A 16,170-nucleotide genomic window follows, 5' to 3' on the forward strand; every position below is an offset into this window, starting at 1 on the left:
TTGTATTTATGTATTTAAGAACACACACACACACAGGAATACACACAAAAATACACACACACATCATCATCATCATCATCACCACCAGCAACAACAACCATTAAAGAAAAAGAGACTATGAAGTTTGAAAGAGGGCAAGGCAGGATATGTGGAAGGAGTTGGGTTGAGGAAAGGGAAGAAATGATGTAATCATAACCTAAAAAAACGTGAAATAAAAAATAATTTTGAAAAGCAACAGGGGAGCTTTCTATGTGCAGACTTAGCAGAACCAGGCACCGTTAGTTGACTGGTGTGACCAGGGTACTCCCACCAACTCGTCTTATGATGACCAATGCTATCAAAGGAGCTGCTTGGGGTCTTTTTATACAATCGAGAGCACAGCACCAGTGGTTTTATGTGCTTTGAGCCAAGGATACCTTACTCTGCACCCCTAGAAGTGAGGAAGAGAGCATAACTAACTGTATCCCCCGTAACAGGCCGCAAGCTGACCGAATGCCTCACGCTGGAAGCAGATTGGAACAGTCTTATTTATGGTGACAGTGGACAAGAGAGTTCAGGAGCTACCTGTACCCCCACAAGCATGATCTTTCCCTCGCGGTTATATTCACTGACCCCAATAGCCCATTTGTCTGGTGTGTTTTCTCAGTGGACTGTGAACTCCATGCAGAAGAGCTTGCTCATTGGTGAGAGTTCGCGCCCCAGGGCTTGCCTTAAAGGAGAGTGTCCAGTCCATGAATATTGTTGACTAGAATTGGGCCAATCTCAATCTGTTGTTGATGACTGCTGCTAACTGTTATGTGGAACTTTCGAATCATCGTGTTCTGCATTTCTTTGGTCTATTTAAACTAGCACTTCTAAAAGGAATAATAGTGTATGCTTAAAATATATCTTCTTTTCAGTTCTATTAATTATGAGAGAGAAAAGTGAACATTACTGTTGGTGACATTATAATTAATTGACACTTGAAATGAGAATGTGTTTTATAATAAATACTGTCTTCAAATTATACAAATTAGATTAGAAAATATGTTTAGCAAAATCTGTAGACAACATTTAATTTCTTTCTTCCTTATTTATTTTTAAAGAAGTGAAACAGTATTTCTGAGCCCTTTAAGCAGTTTTCCTTGGCTTCTGGTAGCCAAAAGGATTGACTAGCTGGGCATGTGTAATCATGTGGATTCGACTGCTTAGGAAGATGGACACATCCTTAAAACACATCTTACAGGTTTATGCCTAGCCAGATGTGGTGATCCAAGGGAGGTGGAGGTGGGCAGACTTCTGTGAGTTCTAGCCTAGTGTGGTCTACAGAGAGTGTTCCCCAAGGTTATGGAAGGGTAGAAAGGAGGAGGAGGAGAAGGAGGAGGAGGAGAGAGAGAGAGAGAGTGAGAGAGAGTGTGAGTGCATACTTGTCTGGAACAAAACAAAAATAACAAATTTCTGTATAGACTTAGTTTTGAGGGTAGGAATGTGGTCACTGGGACAGTACTTCCCTAGAGTTCATCCTCCCCCACCCCCCCCACCCCCGCTTTGAGGTAGAGTTTTCTTGTGTAGCCCTGGTTGTCCTGGAACTACCGGTGTTCACCAGGCTGTCCTTGAACTCAGAGATCTGCCTGCCTCTGTCTGCTGAGTACAGGGATTAAAAGCATGGGCCACTGGACTTGGATAGTTTTGGGTTTTAATACCCCTACGAAGTAAACATATCCAGGATGATTGGTGACCCAAAGCCTGGTAACGTTGTAGGATGACGGTGATGTGACACTTGCCTTTTGTGGGGCATAAGGACAGGTCTGCTCTTCTCTGGCCATGAATCCTGTTATAGTGGCATTGTGTTGACTGATAATCATTGTGATGGGAGGCAGAAAACAAAAGTGTGTGGAAATGGAGTTCAGAAATGTCTCGCTGCTGAGAGGTTTAGTTTTAAATGCAAGGTGAAACGTGAACATTATCTAGGTATGTACAGATGATTAAACACCGATTTGTGCGTGTGTTTGTGGGGGTGCCAACACAACAGGGCACACTTGGCTTTCTTTCACTTCCTGAGCTCTAGGGATTGAACTCAGGGCTTCCGGCTTGGTACCACTTGATTTTTACCTTCCAAGCCACCTCACCAGCCCAAGACAAAGTTTTTAGTGAGCACAATGTCACCTATACCTGGCAGTGAAGTCAGGTGTTTCTTGAGTTTGACCAGCTATTCATCCACAAGTTTCCTGTTTTATTCGTTCTTGTATATTCCACTCCATGATGCCCGGGAATTCTTTCTTTGAGGGACTTGTTCTATTACATTCGCTGACTTTGTTTTTACTTTTTGTACAAACTCCCACCCTTAATATTAGAATGGTTAGTTGTTTTGCTGCTTTTGCAAGTCTGAATGATACTGCTTTTGCAAACTTACATGTTCCATGGCATGGTAAGTAGGTAACCTTCAACCTGTGAAATTCAGAACTTAAAGTAGTTAAGAATGTTACTTAATATAGAAATGAGTTTAAAACTTGGTCCTTTCGGCCATGAACAAAATGGTAATATCTTGGTGTTAGCCCTTTGAAAGGCTAAAGGTAGCATGTATTCGTTTATTTTTATTTATGTTTATACATGTGTGTCTGTGTGAGTGTATACGTACCATGCATGAAGGTGGAGGTCAGAGGGCATCAAGTCCCCTGGAGAAGGGATTGCCCTGGCTTGTGAGCATATGATGGGGTGCTAGGAGCAGAACTTGGGTCCTCTGCAGGAGCAGTAGTCCATCTTCACCACCGAGTCATCTTCCCAGCCCCGCAAGCCTGAACAATGTCCGTGGCCTGGTAGTTGCTATAGACATTTTAAATTACATGTCTTTGATGTTGTCGTTGTTATGTGCCGGCGGAAACCATACAGCATTTTTGTCGTGGTATGAAGTATATGGAATGAAAATTAGTAACGTAGATTACTGGGTGATAAATCCAGCTTGCCAGTTTGGACTGGGCTCGATTTTATTTTACCGTGAAGTTTAAAAAAATTTTTGTTTCTGGTTTTTGTAATTCTTGTCGCTGAACAGAAATCCATATTTATGTCCGCGTCGAAAAGATCTAGTCAGAAATATATATGGGCGATAACTTTGTCTTGTGATGTTGCATGCTGTAGCTCAAATTATTGGCTCAGTTGAGCTTGTCGATGAAACATCAGAGAATAATTACCTTTGCACGTATCGCCTTGGGGGCGTTGCAGTCCTTGACAGTCTTTGGTGACCGGGGTGCTGGGATTGCTTAAGAGGAAAAGGAAGTGAACCTAGAAGAGGAAGTGTTGGTGTCTTGGAGGAGAAAGGAAAAAATCACTTCTAAACTATACTGAAGTCATGCTTTATTTTGTTTCAGGATTTTTTTTCTTTTTTAATGTATCCTAAAGGATCCTGAGACATAAAATAGTATTCTTAGCGGTGTGCAGGGTAGTTTAGCTGTTCATCATAGGCACCATGGTGTTTGATAGCCATGGCGAAGCTATGAAATGGGTGAGTCATTTAATGTTTTCTGCCTTGTTCCTTTTATAAAAGAAGGAGCTTGGGCGAGAATGGTAATGTGGTTCTTCTCGACTCTGTAAAATCAGCATGACTTCGGAAGCCAGTCTGATTCTTTTCTTCTTCTTCTCCTTTTTTTTTTTTTTTTAATGAATTGAATATCAAGGTGCGTAGAACCTAAAGCTAGGATGATGCCCCTTGTGATTTTTGGAGCTTGGCATTTAATATGTTACAGCAAAGTTTTTAGTTTAACATAATTGAACTTGTACTGGATAGGGTTAATAGGCTAGAACAAAAGGTCAAAGCATAAGGCATTAGGCTTAATTAAGGGAGAACCGGCGTGGCAGGGGTGTGTGACAGTTAAATGGGTTTCCCACAGACTAATGTCGGTTACAGTGCAACCATGCCTCAACTTAAGTGGGTTATTTTGTGCAAAGGGCAGCGGTGATTAGCAGTTTGACATGCCAGACACTTCTGGCCAATCCCATCTGCTTTAGAGGTTAAAAAAGCACACCTTTATGAGCCGATGGATTGATTTGTGTGCCCGTCTGGTAAAGATTAGAAGTCCAAGGCCGGTGCTGTAAATGTCAGTTATGGAATATTGTACTTTCTTGGTTGGCTCATTGTTTTAACCGTCAACTGTTTTATAATGGGGATAACTGCTGTTTATGGAGTTGCCTGCGAAATGGGCGGGTGAACAGGTGAGGTACGAAGGGGAACTATTTCCTAGAGGAAGCTGTGCTTTAACATAGTCTGTAGCAGGTGCTTCTCGTTGTCTGGAGCGCCTTTGAGCTCTCCTCTGCCTTCTCTGTCATCCTTCTCTTGGGTTACCTGAGCAACACCGACAGTCCACGATCTCCTTTTGCTTATAGGCTTGATAGGCACCTTTATTTAGGCACCTCCTTTTCAAGCGCGTAGATGGTTTACCCCATCATTATATATATGCATTTTACCAGGTGGAAAGGAAGAGGAAAATGTGAAAGGCGTGCATCCAAGCGGGCACCTCGTGCGCACACACGAGTCTGCATCGGGAATGTATGGTCGCTGGGCATGCAGAGGCTCAGGAAATGAAATTATTGTACTCAAAGTTTCCCAGTGCACGTCAGGCCAGGACACGGTGTTGCCAAGAGACCCCATGAGGAGCTAGGGAGGAGCCTGCACTTTGGGCTTGATTGGAATTTCCATGGCCAAGCAATGCAGGGCTAGGCGGAGTAACCAGATTCAAGACTAGATAGTTCTGTGGTTCAATCCTAATAAGTTAGGCCTTCTTATAGGTGACATTACAACAGCTGGTGTCGCATGGTAGCTCTGACTTAGCTATGGGTATGTAACTGATTTGCAGGAGTCCTCTGAGTTTGCTTCAGTGGTGTGAAGAAAGCAGAAAAATACTGTCTCCTCGATTGTGGGGCCAAATGAAGGGGAGTGGTCTGGATTGATCACTGCGAATCAGAGGCATGCTGGGATTGAGTCCCTGACTGCTCAAGGGGGAAAGACTTCAAGAAAAAAAGATCTTTGTGTTGTTGAAATGTCTTGAGCTACAGAAAAGGGAAAGGGAAATGTATGAACTATATGCACGCATGCTTCGTGGGTGGAGTTTCTTCAGCCGTCTGAGAGGGAGATAGAGAAGCCGGGTGTCTTCACCTTCTCTGTCTGCAGAGAAAGGTCAGCTCTTTAACTGTGTGGTAGACCCAGCCCACTTCAGTGAATGCTTCTTCACAAAGTGCATGGGGGAGGAACGCAAACTTAAATTATGTTTCCAAATACGCTCCAATACCAGGAAAGCACCTTGATCTCAGATTATTTTTCAATTTCTGTGATTTTTTTTCCAGAAAGCTGTGTGATACTGTTAATATACTTGAATTTCAATTCAAGATTATAGCAATATTTAACAATAAACCGTGATGAAATTGTGCTTATAAAAATTGGCCTCTACGTCGTCTTATGTCCAAGGAATGGAAAAATCCTGACCTCTTTGTGGATGTTTTAGAACTTAGGATAATGTCATCATAATTGACAGCTGACGTGCTAAGGAGCTTCAATCATTGTCTCCTGAGATGGGACATAAGAAGCGTGCAGAGAAACAAGATGGCCTTTCTGTTAGAAGCTAATACTCCATCCAAGGTGTTAGTGCAAAGAAAATGTGACCAAGGGCATTGGAATCTGTATTGGACGTTTCTAGTCAGCCTCACACTCTTTCTGATAAAAGACCACAAACCAGAAGTCCCTTTGGCGAAGCTACAGGTTCTCTGACCTTGAACTGCATTTCAAAGCTAAGCTCATCCAGAGTGAATTAATTTATAGATACAAATGAAGCCTTTTCATTTGTTATTTTAAAAAGGGTAAGGTGTGGGGCAGGGAGAAGAAGGCTCAGTCGATGGACCTCTTACTGTGTAAGCTTGAGGACTTAGAGTTAGAGCCTGGGATCCGCAGTGGGGACACCTGGGATGAGAGACCAGTTAGACTTGCTGGGTGGGTGAGCTCGTGGTCAGGGAGAGACTCAAAAAATACTGTGCAGAGTAACAGAGGAAGACTCCATCATCAGCCTCTGACCTGCACCCGCATGCGCACACAGAAAAATCACAACGTGTGGCCGCACGATATTGGGGTATATTTAGAAATGTCATAGTAAGTCCACATTCACCCCGTGTTCTTTGTGGAGAAGCGTTGGATGAAGTGGGCTGGGCCTATGACACATTTAAAGTCTGGCCCTTCAAGGCAGAGAGAGAAGGTGAAGTCATGCAGATTTTGTAATGTCATTGTTTTCTCTCCCTAAGTCACTTTTAAATTGCAAAAGGTTGGCTTGGGTGATATCATATAAAAGTGCTTGGGTAGTGAATTAAATATGGGAGATTTCCCTAGCTTAACAGACAGAAGCATCTTGAGAGGTTTTTCTGTGATTTGTTTAAAACCCAACCAAGGGCTTGATGCTCTGCACTGGTGCTGGTGTATGTATTTTTTGTTTATGTGTATCGGTGCTGGTGTATGTGTTTTTATTTCTATGTATTGGTGCTAGTCTGTGTATTTTTTGTTTATAAGTAATGGTGCTAGTATATGCATTTTTTAAGTATCTCACAACCCATCTTTATAGTATCTTTCTTGCGGTGAATTCAAATGTTGTGATAGCTGATTTCTTTGAGAATTACATTTTATTACGGTTGAGGAACTATTTTGTGCGGCTGGCGTTTTCGTGTGTTTTGATATGTTCTGGGATGTTGAAGAGCATACTCCTCACGCCCTGTCATTTATGGTCGTGGGTTTCTTTCACCCTATGGTATTTTCCTTCTTTTATTAATGTGGGGTAATTGGACTTGAGACATGGGAAGCGCATCCTCTAGTCAGTTAGTGGAACGTGTGCTTGTTCCACTTATTAAAAATGAAACAGAAACTCTTGGCTTCTTTTTTTCTTTTTTTGCACTGGGGATGGAAAGGTCTGCAAGCTCTCACCACGGAGCTGCAGTCCTCGCCTTATAGATCCTTTTTCAAGGAAGAAAGAAAACCTTAAAAGTATAGCTTCATCAATTTTCCTAGCCCCTTCCATGGAACCGTCTCTGGCTCCCATTCCAATTCATGGCCTCTTTTTCTTTAGTTGTTATCATTCTTATGTTTAAAAATGAAAAAATATGTAAAAACAACCTGCTGAGTTGCTTTACTGTTGCTTGTATGGATAAGATTTCAGACCCGACCACTTGCTATGGGATAACCAATTCGGAGACTCATCCTGGGAAGATGATTGATTGTTCCTGCTCTAGCATTTCCTAGTTATCTGTAGTTGTTTGACGATGGGCGGGGCCCTGTAAAAGTCCCTCTTTCTTGTTAGCGTGTTCACTGGTGGTTCATCCTTCACAGCTTGTTTCGGATTTTTGGTGAAGCTTCCCTGACCTTTTTGTCAGGTCCAGTCTCCCAGGAGACTTCCGGTCCTTTGGCTTTTACAATCCTTCGGCCCTCTTCCATAATTTTCCCGGACCTTTGGGTGAGGGAGTTGTCTTGTAAATGTCTCAATTAGGAAAACAATTATAAGCGAAGGGTGTTTTATATATATTAGAGATTTTTTTTAGTATACATAACATCCTTTGTTTTCAATTTTTCCCTAAAACTACAGGTTTTATAGATTGTTTTTAGTTTCCGGGCGTTTGTGGGATGGTAGAAAGGAATAGCTGTATTATGTGTTTTGGTTTTTTAAATGCCGCTGAAGTGTATGGAATTATTCTTCGCCTCAATGTAGCTAGGCGAATTTTACTAAGAAAGCTATGGTATGTGATAGACTTATTCAAACATTCTTACTGTTTTGTTTACGTTTATAAAATCGGTGACTTTATGTGTTTGTGCACAGATGTCAGCACCTGTTGATTGCATTAAGCATTTGATGTCTCCTAATGAGGGATGGAAAAGGTGCTTCCACGCAGTTTTAAGTGGATCTTTTCTCCGAGGTGAATTGCATACATTCTACATTCTGTATTCTGTGACCTTGCAGTCATGACTTCAGCCCAGAATAGTTTCAAAGTCATGTAAATGAATGCAATTAAGGTATTGCTTATCATCTTACATAGTTCAGACGGATCCTTACTGGGTAGAGAGGTTTGCTGGCCTTATGAGGAAGGTCAGAAGAAGGTTAAATTTTATTACATAAAATGATACAGCACTGTTTTTATTTAGCTGGTGAAAAACTAGTGTCATAATAAAAAATCATAATGGTTTATTTTTCTTCCGTTCTCTAATTAGCTGGATGTCTTCGTTAAGTTTTTGTTGTTGGTTGGTTGACTTTTTTGTTTGGTTTGCTTGACTGTTTATTTTTCTCTAGAAATAAACTCTTTTAGAGAAGATACTTTCTGTCTCCTTGTAAATGGCATGGGACATTGTACTCAGAGTTCTAAGTCTAGGTGTCTTTGAGTAACACATGCAAGCTGACGTCCTGGCTGCTAATAGCAGGTGGCTCTGGGCTGGCTAGTGGATGTCCTTAGAGGACTTGTGACGTGCCAGTTCGCAGAGCGGGTGGCACAGGACTTTGAGACGGTAGGAACTGGAGTCCCACCACGTGGGTAGACCGATTGTGGGGTGGAGAGACACTGGAGGCTGTACTGAGAGAGAACTGACCGTGAGTGTCAATGTGTAGATGGAAGATGGAGTGGTTGCGAGCTGGCTTGGTGAGTGTGGGAAAGCATCGCATTAAGAAATTTGGTGTCTGTGTATGATTCTAAGGAAGCTGAGAGATGGACTAGCTGCCTCTTTTCGGTAGGTTTGTATTCTGGTTGATGGATTTCTGTTTAGTGCAGCTGTGATCCTGGAGAACTGATCATAGGTTATGGATCAGACACTGAAGAGGTCACCAGTATAAACTCCCAGTGGAACAGGGCTGTAGTGAGATCAGGGTGTGTCTACTGTACCTTCCCTGCCTCTGGCTGACTGCATTGTTTGCTGTCTCATTGATCAGCGTACCGTTTACAAAGCTATTGACTGGTCTGCAGTGGAGGTCAAGCCTCTGCTGGCCAAAGCTTCTGGCAGCCAAGCGTGTCCAGCTTGTAGTCCTCGGGCTGACTACGCCCCAAGATATCTATCAATAGGGCCCAACACATAATCTTAACTACTTGTAACCCAGAGAGGAAGAGAAAGGGGTGGGGTGGGGAGAAAGAGCTGCAGTCCTGCAGTTCTTGAACTTGGCCTTGTTGAGTTGGGATTTCGAAAGGTTGGTCACACCTGCAACCGTTCCCACGGATGGCGGCATTGTCATTCTGAATTGGGGATGGTTCTGATTCTGATGTGAACATACCTCCTGGGAGAGGAGCAGCAAGGTGTTTCAAACTCTTCAATATATGCCAAATCCTTCCCATGTGCTTTCTCCCAGAAACCCTCCCATGGTCCAAACTCCTTTGTACCCTCAACATTAACTTCTCACACCTTGGAGAGCCGGGGATAGTGTCCTGTTAGTGTGAAGACAGGTGGTGTCTTTTTGCAAGTAATTCTATGCTACAGGGAGTTTAAGTCGATGCGGTCGGCAGCCACACTCAAGGAAAGCATGCATGCACAAGAATCTCTCACAATAATACATTTATGTGCTGTTTTCTTGAGGTAGCGTGTTTTAGTCCATAGCTAATGCGCCATTTTCAGACACATTATTGAAATCATTACATTACTCAGGGTAACACATTATCTTTCCTTCTTTCTTTTAGAAGTGTGTGGATTGCGAGCTATTGCAGAACTCTGTTCTCAGGACCCATTATTTTAACATTTGGGAGAAACACATCCAAAAGGTATTGCACTTTGTCTCGTTGCTCCATTTTTAAAATAAATTACATATAGCGATAAAAACATGAGACTATTATACTTTTTTCTGTTATTTTCTTTAACTTTGATCTGTTGTTAAACTCCCATCCCATCCAGTCCCATTATTTCTTGGCCTGTTAGGAGGCGCGATGCAGTAGGTTCTGATGGCCTGGATGTGATGGAGCAAAAATGCTCCCATTTTCACGGAGAGGGAGCAGGTGTAAGGTGGGGGTTGGGTAGGGGTGGGAACAGAAGCCACAGCCCTAGCAAACTACTTCTTCTAGCCAGGCCCACCCTCCTAATCACCCATTCAGTTGTGAATTCATCAGAGGTTTAATCCATTGATGAAGTTAAATCCCTCCTGATCCATTTCCCTCTCTAAAGTCCCGAGAGCTGGAAGAAGCCTTTAACAAATGAGTCTTCTTGGGGACCACTTCATAGCTAAACCCCGGTGAAAAGGTTTTCTTCTTGGCGGCCTGTTTCGTCCTGCTTCTGTCTAGTGTGACTCCTTTAAACAACATTGCTGGCTCTCTTGCTTGGAACAGAAATAGATCATGGAAGACTACATAAATATAATTGGTAATATAACGTGTCTGTTAAGGTTACAGTGAATAATGAGCTGTTAAACTTTGTGTTCACTAACTGAATATTCATGGTCTACATTCATGTGAAACAGCAAATATCAGTTTAATAAATTATCTTAATCAGTTCCCAAGCAGTATGAATACTGAGGACAGGGTGAATATTGCTTTTGTTTCCCAGAATATGGGAAATCTTCGTTCTGAGATATTTTGCTCTGAAAAAATCTTAGAATTTTTACTTGGGGAAATTATATGCTTAGACATCTTGGAGTTTTAAGGAATTTGGAATTATTTTTATTAATCAAAGATAAGAATTAACTACTATAATTGCACCTTTAAAGATAGAAGCATTCAAGTATAGAGGTAAAGAGAATTGCTCCACTTTCAAGTCCTCATTTATGAAAATGTATCATTACCTCAGGATAATAAAGGAGTGTACGATGAGCCTTGAACTGGATGCCTCTATTAAAGGGAAACTCAGTATTGAACTGAAGCATTAAGTGGAAAACCCCTCTTAAAAATTAAGAATAGAAATTATTTTGAACCTATGTCTTTGAAGATACAAAACAAAAACAAAAACTGTTCACTTATAAGACATTCTTTCCCCGAAGCATAACTTTATCCTGTCAAGGGACCATCCTTCCTTGGGAGCATGGAAGTGTGTGCCTCAGTTGTCACACCCACGGGTGTGTCCAAATTTCTTCTATGCAATGTGCAAAGCAGCCCTCTGGCACTTGTTGAAAGACACGTATGACCGAGATTCCATCTGGTGAGCACAGGACGTCCCTTCCTTACTCTGTTAGCCACTTACTAGCACGGCCTCTCTTTGCCTTGGTTACTTTGATGTCAAATGCGGATCGTCATTCAAACTTAACTTTTATACCAGAACTGTAAGAAACAAATATAATTAATTCCCCCTCTCTGCAGTGGATTTGTCCCAACCCCCAGTGGATCACTCGGCGTTAATTTTTATTTCTGTGTACTGGCTTTCCCTGTATACAGAGCAGTGTGGTACCCTTCCTCTATAAAATCAGGATTTCTTGTACCCATGACGTCTGCGGTTTGAAGTATTACAGCAAAACCAACACAAATTTCTTCTTAATTTCCCGGGTAGATTTGTTTTTCCCCAAGACCACTGTAGCAACCTCAGTATGAGTTTTGCTTCTAGGTAAGGAACTTTTACGTTTTCACCGAAGGAAGCTCTTCATGGTTCCTTTGATGTACAAAGGACCATTATTAAGTAAACAGTGTGATACTATGACAGTGGCCTGATACCATGTGGTTTCCTGACAAGGGCATGGGTAGCCTAGGCAGAGTGGACACGCGGGACAAAGCATGCTTCCCCTCGTGGAAATCGACGGTGAGTTCATCATGGTTTTCCGCTGTGTGTAGTTTAAGATTTTGGACTTGCCCGTCTCGACTTCTCCAGCTATTAGACCATAGTCCGTCAGAGAAAACTGAATTCACGAAGGGAAACTCTGATTCGTTCTAGGACCTTACATGAGAATCCACAGGGCCCACTTCATTCTTACTGTATTTTAAACCACTTCTAGAATGTACCCAGTACACTGTAAGTGGCATGTAATTAGCTGTTTATGATACAGTTTAGAGAGTAATATCATAGTTATTATGCCATTATTAATATTATATTTTATTATATAATACTGATGTTAGTTCTCTAAACTGTATTGGGTCAGGACAACCTGTATGCTCTCAGGAAATAGACACCCCCACTAAATATTTTCCATCCAATTTGACTAAATCCGTAGATGCAAAACCTTTATATATATGGGGATGGGGGCACCCCCCATATTTCTCTTTGACTTGTGCAGACATGTGGGGTAACCACATCACAGCCACGTTTAATTGAGGTGTATGGAGAATGCTGGCCTTAGGGGGCCTGAAAGTTACAGTAAGCCCAAGTGCTTCATATAGACTCTTCATTAACCTGTTCTTGCGTTTCCTGCTATGTAAATTGAATCTACCCCATACATCACTGGAGCCCTGTGAGAAGTGACCAAGGAAGCAGAGTGTGTTGTCCTCAGTGTACTGGCAGAGAAGAAGATGCTGTGGGTACTGCTTGGCATTTTAGCGATCACTGTGACTCAGTTGCACATCCTTCTGAATCGGGACTTGTTCCACACATCATCAGCTTTTCTTTCTCGTACTTTTTTTTTCTTTCCCTATGCTGACGAATGTGTGGCCTTAGCTTTTCTATCTTAAATTATCCCGTTTTCCTTTAACTACATTTTGCCTCCCAGCTATTTACCTTTCTTTATTCTGTATTTCTTGGTTTCCTTCGTACTCTGTGGCTGCCTGTGCGGCTGTGTGGCTGGGTGGCCGGGTGGCTGTCTCCCAGCATCCTCCTCTCCTCCTTTTCTTGTACTTTTAAGGGTTGTCCCGACCCCACTTACTCTGTACTTGCTAATTCCTTTCAAGTTTGAGCCTGTGAAGTTTGTACTGCCGACAGTTCCTGGCTCCTCGGCTGTCCTCCTGCCCCCTTAATTACTGTGTAAACCAGCCCTCCTTTCAGCTCTGCCAACATCTAGGTGGCGCAGGGCTAGAGACGGCAGTTTCTTGAGTTCGAGCTGTAAAACAGAACGGTGTATTGGAAACAAAGATGATTCTTCTTGCAGGAAATAGTTTTCAGGTAAATGATTAGTAAAATCTCACCTGGATTTGATTTTCCTCTCATGGTAGGGTGCCGGTTTTCAAAGCGATTCCTTCTGACATATCCAGGTTAGAGGAAGCCTTTCAGTGTAAAGGGTGAGTTTGGAAGTTGACTCACTGCACATGGAACTGCTTCAAGACACATGCCCTGGACTGCTGTTGGTGTCTTACGGGTTTTATTTTGCTGACTGCAACAAAATGAAAGGCCCTGTAGTTTTTACTGGGTCAAGATGTATTTTAAAATATCAACTTCTTTTTTTCAGGATTTTTTTTCTTTTCTTTTTTTCATACTTATAAAAATTCTTGGAGATTTTCCTGCAAATGTTTTAACCAGCTTCATTCCAGTAAGGAAAATCCAGAGTATGTGTTCCCTGGTAGTAACAGAAGCAATACATTCACTAAGTTTGCGGGTCGGAACTGTTGGAGGCAAGAGTACCCTAAGAATTTGTTTTTATGCCGGGCGGTGGTGGCGCACGCCTTTAATCCCAGCACTTGGGAGGCAGAGGCAGGCGGATCTCTGTGAGTTCGAGACCAGCCTGGTCTACAAGAGCTAGTTCCAGGACAGGCTCCAAAACCACAGAGAAACCCTGTCTCGAAAAACAAAAAAAAAAAAAAAGAATTTGTTTTTATTTGAGGTGTCTAGAGGGATCTTCAAGGACTTGGGTGTGTGTTTGTGTCTGTGACATAGTTCTTGGTGCAGAATCCAGTGGCTTGTGAGTAGGTTGTCAGTCTCTGATGAAATGGGGGATTTGGGCGGTGGGACAATACGGAGAATTTATGTGTGGTGTCTGTGACTTGCATCACAAAACCAAACTGGCTTGAGTTGAAATCCTGGCTTTACCTCTTACCTACAAGCTACTCGAATTAACTGAGCCTTCTCCTTCCAATTGCTTGCTCTCTATTTTACTGTTAAATGAGACAGTGTTTGACTTAGCACTGTTGGCAGTGATTGATACTGTCCTTGTTAGGGTCGCTGCCGCTGTGATGAAACAGAATGAGCAAAGCCCCTTGGCGAGGGAAGGAAGTCAGGACAGGAACTTCAACAGGGCAGGAACCTGGAGGCAGGGGCTGACACAGAGGCCTTGGAGGCGCACTGGTGACTGGCTTGCTCCCCATGGCTTCCTCAGATTCAGTGACCGTCTTAAATCTGCTCTGCAGAATTACCTGCATGCCTCTGTTTGCTGCCAGGGAGTATGATGAGAGAGTATTGATTGAAACAGCTGCTTCAAATATTGGCCTAAAATAGTTTTCTCCATGCCATAATTAACCAAATAACTTTTTAAAAATTATTTATTATACAGCATTTATTGTACAGCATTCCTCCCATGTGTGCCTGCATTTCCAGAAGGGGGCGCCAGGTCTCATTATAGATGGCTGTGAGCCACCATGTGGTTGCTGGGAATTGAACTCAGGACCTCTGGAAGAACAGTCAGTGCTCTTAACCACTGAGCCATCTCTCCAGCCCCCCAAATAACTTTTTTTAAATGGTAGCCCAGGGCCAGTGAGATGACACAGCAAGTCAATCCACTTGCCACAAAGGCCAGTGGCCTGAGTTCCCTCCCTGGGACCACAGTGAGGAACAGGAGAACTGACTCCTGTGACCTCCACATATGTGCACACACACATACAAATACATAAAGTATAATCAAGTAATGACAAACTATAAACAAATATACGTTAAAATATCTGAGACCTATTAAAATATTGATAAGTATTCATGGTCTAAATTTACAGATACCATAAATTTAAGGTTAAGTTGAACCTATAGTAAAACTTTTTAACCTCTCCTATTTGGGTTCAATTATGTTTAGAGTAAGTTCTTTTGCTAGTATAAGAATTATATAAGCATGGGTTGAACCTGGACTCTCTGAACATGGCGGACAATGAAGGCTGATGAGAAGCCAAGGACAATGGCACTAGGTTTCGATCCTAATACATGAACTGGCTTTGTGGGAGCTTAGCCTGTTTGGATGCTCACCTTCCTGGACCTAGATAGAAGTGGGAGGACCTTGGTCTTCCTGTAGGGCAGGGAATTTGGACTGCTCTTCAGTATCGAGAGGGAGGGGGAATGGACTGGGGGGAGGAGAAGAGGAGTGGGGATAGGGGGAGGGGAGCGGGGGGAGTGGGCAATATGTGGGAGGAGGGGGAGGGAAATGGGAAACGGGGAGCAGTTGGAAATTTTAATTAAAAAAGAATAAAAAAAAAGAATTAACAACAAAAAAAAAGAATTATATAAATCTGTAAGGTTTTTCTTACATTGTGGTGCTTAGGCTCTTGTATTGAAGCCTGTTAAACCTGTTTAAACAGTTGAACTTTGGGCCTTGTGGCTAACTAAAGGTATGGTATTTAAATAAATATGGTATTTAAATAAATTTAAATTATTAAATTAACAATCGAAGGGCTTTTGACTTTATGGTCCAGGCTGCCTTGACCTCACAGAGATCCGCCTGCCTCTGCCTTTGCCTCCTGGATGCTGGGATTAAAGGCATGCGCCACCAACCTCAGCTAATTCCTTAGGACAGGAAACATCATTGGGGTATTTATATTAGTACCAGAAGAAAATGGATTCATGTTAAAATACCTTGCTTCTCTTGCCATGGCACATGTTGTATTGGCATGCATCATAACAAAAGTTAATTAAAAAGTCCATGCCCATCAGGTGAGTGTATCTACTTTTTAATTTCACCTAGAACATTGTAGGAGCCTGCATAATTGAAAATGGTTTCTGTGCTACCTAAAATGCATGCTTTTGAAGTCCTTGAAAGTAGCTTCCGTAGTGAGTGGTCCTCACCCCACACTGGAAACTGTGGGCAGCTAGTTTCCAGGGTGATGGAGCCTGGTGCTTTCCCTCCTGATGACCTGCCGCCTTGATTGTCTCAGGTGCTAAACTCGTCATTGTTGCAAGGTGTCCGTTTGCCTGTGCTGTTTGCTTGTTATTTAAGAGTGAGAAAACAATTCCTAGTAGACTCAAGGGGCAAAGTCTCATTATCTGCTCGTACTATGACCCTTATGATTAGAGAAAACATTACTTGTCAATCATAGGTAGCTCGACGTAGTTTGACTTAATCGGATTCACCTCCTAAGAGAAGGAGCCTGCTTTTGGCTGGCTAGTCGGGAAGGCACAGCAGCGTTTCAGCTCTGTTAATTTCCAGAATCTGTCTTGTGTGGTCACAAAAT

The 16,170-nt window shown here is 42.4% G+C and overlaps 1 protein-coding gene across 2 annotated transcripts in view; it reads left to right on the forward strand.

The window, feature by feature from the left end:
* Nrip1 (nuclear receptor interacting protein 1) overlaps nt 1-16,170 on the forward strand; it is an 83,852-nt gene that overhangs the window by 9,903 nt on the left and 57,779 nt on the right. Inside the window, exon 2 of one of the 2 annotated variants that reach the window (XM_057764619.1) lies at nt 9,649-9,729. The exons of the other annotated variant lie outside the window; for it this stretch is intronic. The gene's annotated coding sequence lies outside the window, so the exon portion shown is untranslated. The remainder of the gene's footprint in view (nt 1-9,648; nt 9,730-16,170) is intronic. 2 annotated transcript variants of the gene reach the window in all.

The sequence above is a fragment of the Chionomys nivalis genome, chromosome 3, assembly GCF_950005125.1.
Source record: "Chionomys nivalis chromosome 3, mChiNiv1.1, whole genome shotgun sequence".
Lineage (NCBI taxonomy): Eukaryota > Metazoa > Chordata > Mammalia > Rodentia > Cricetidae > Chionomys > Chionomys nivalis.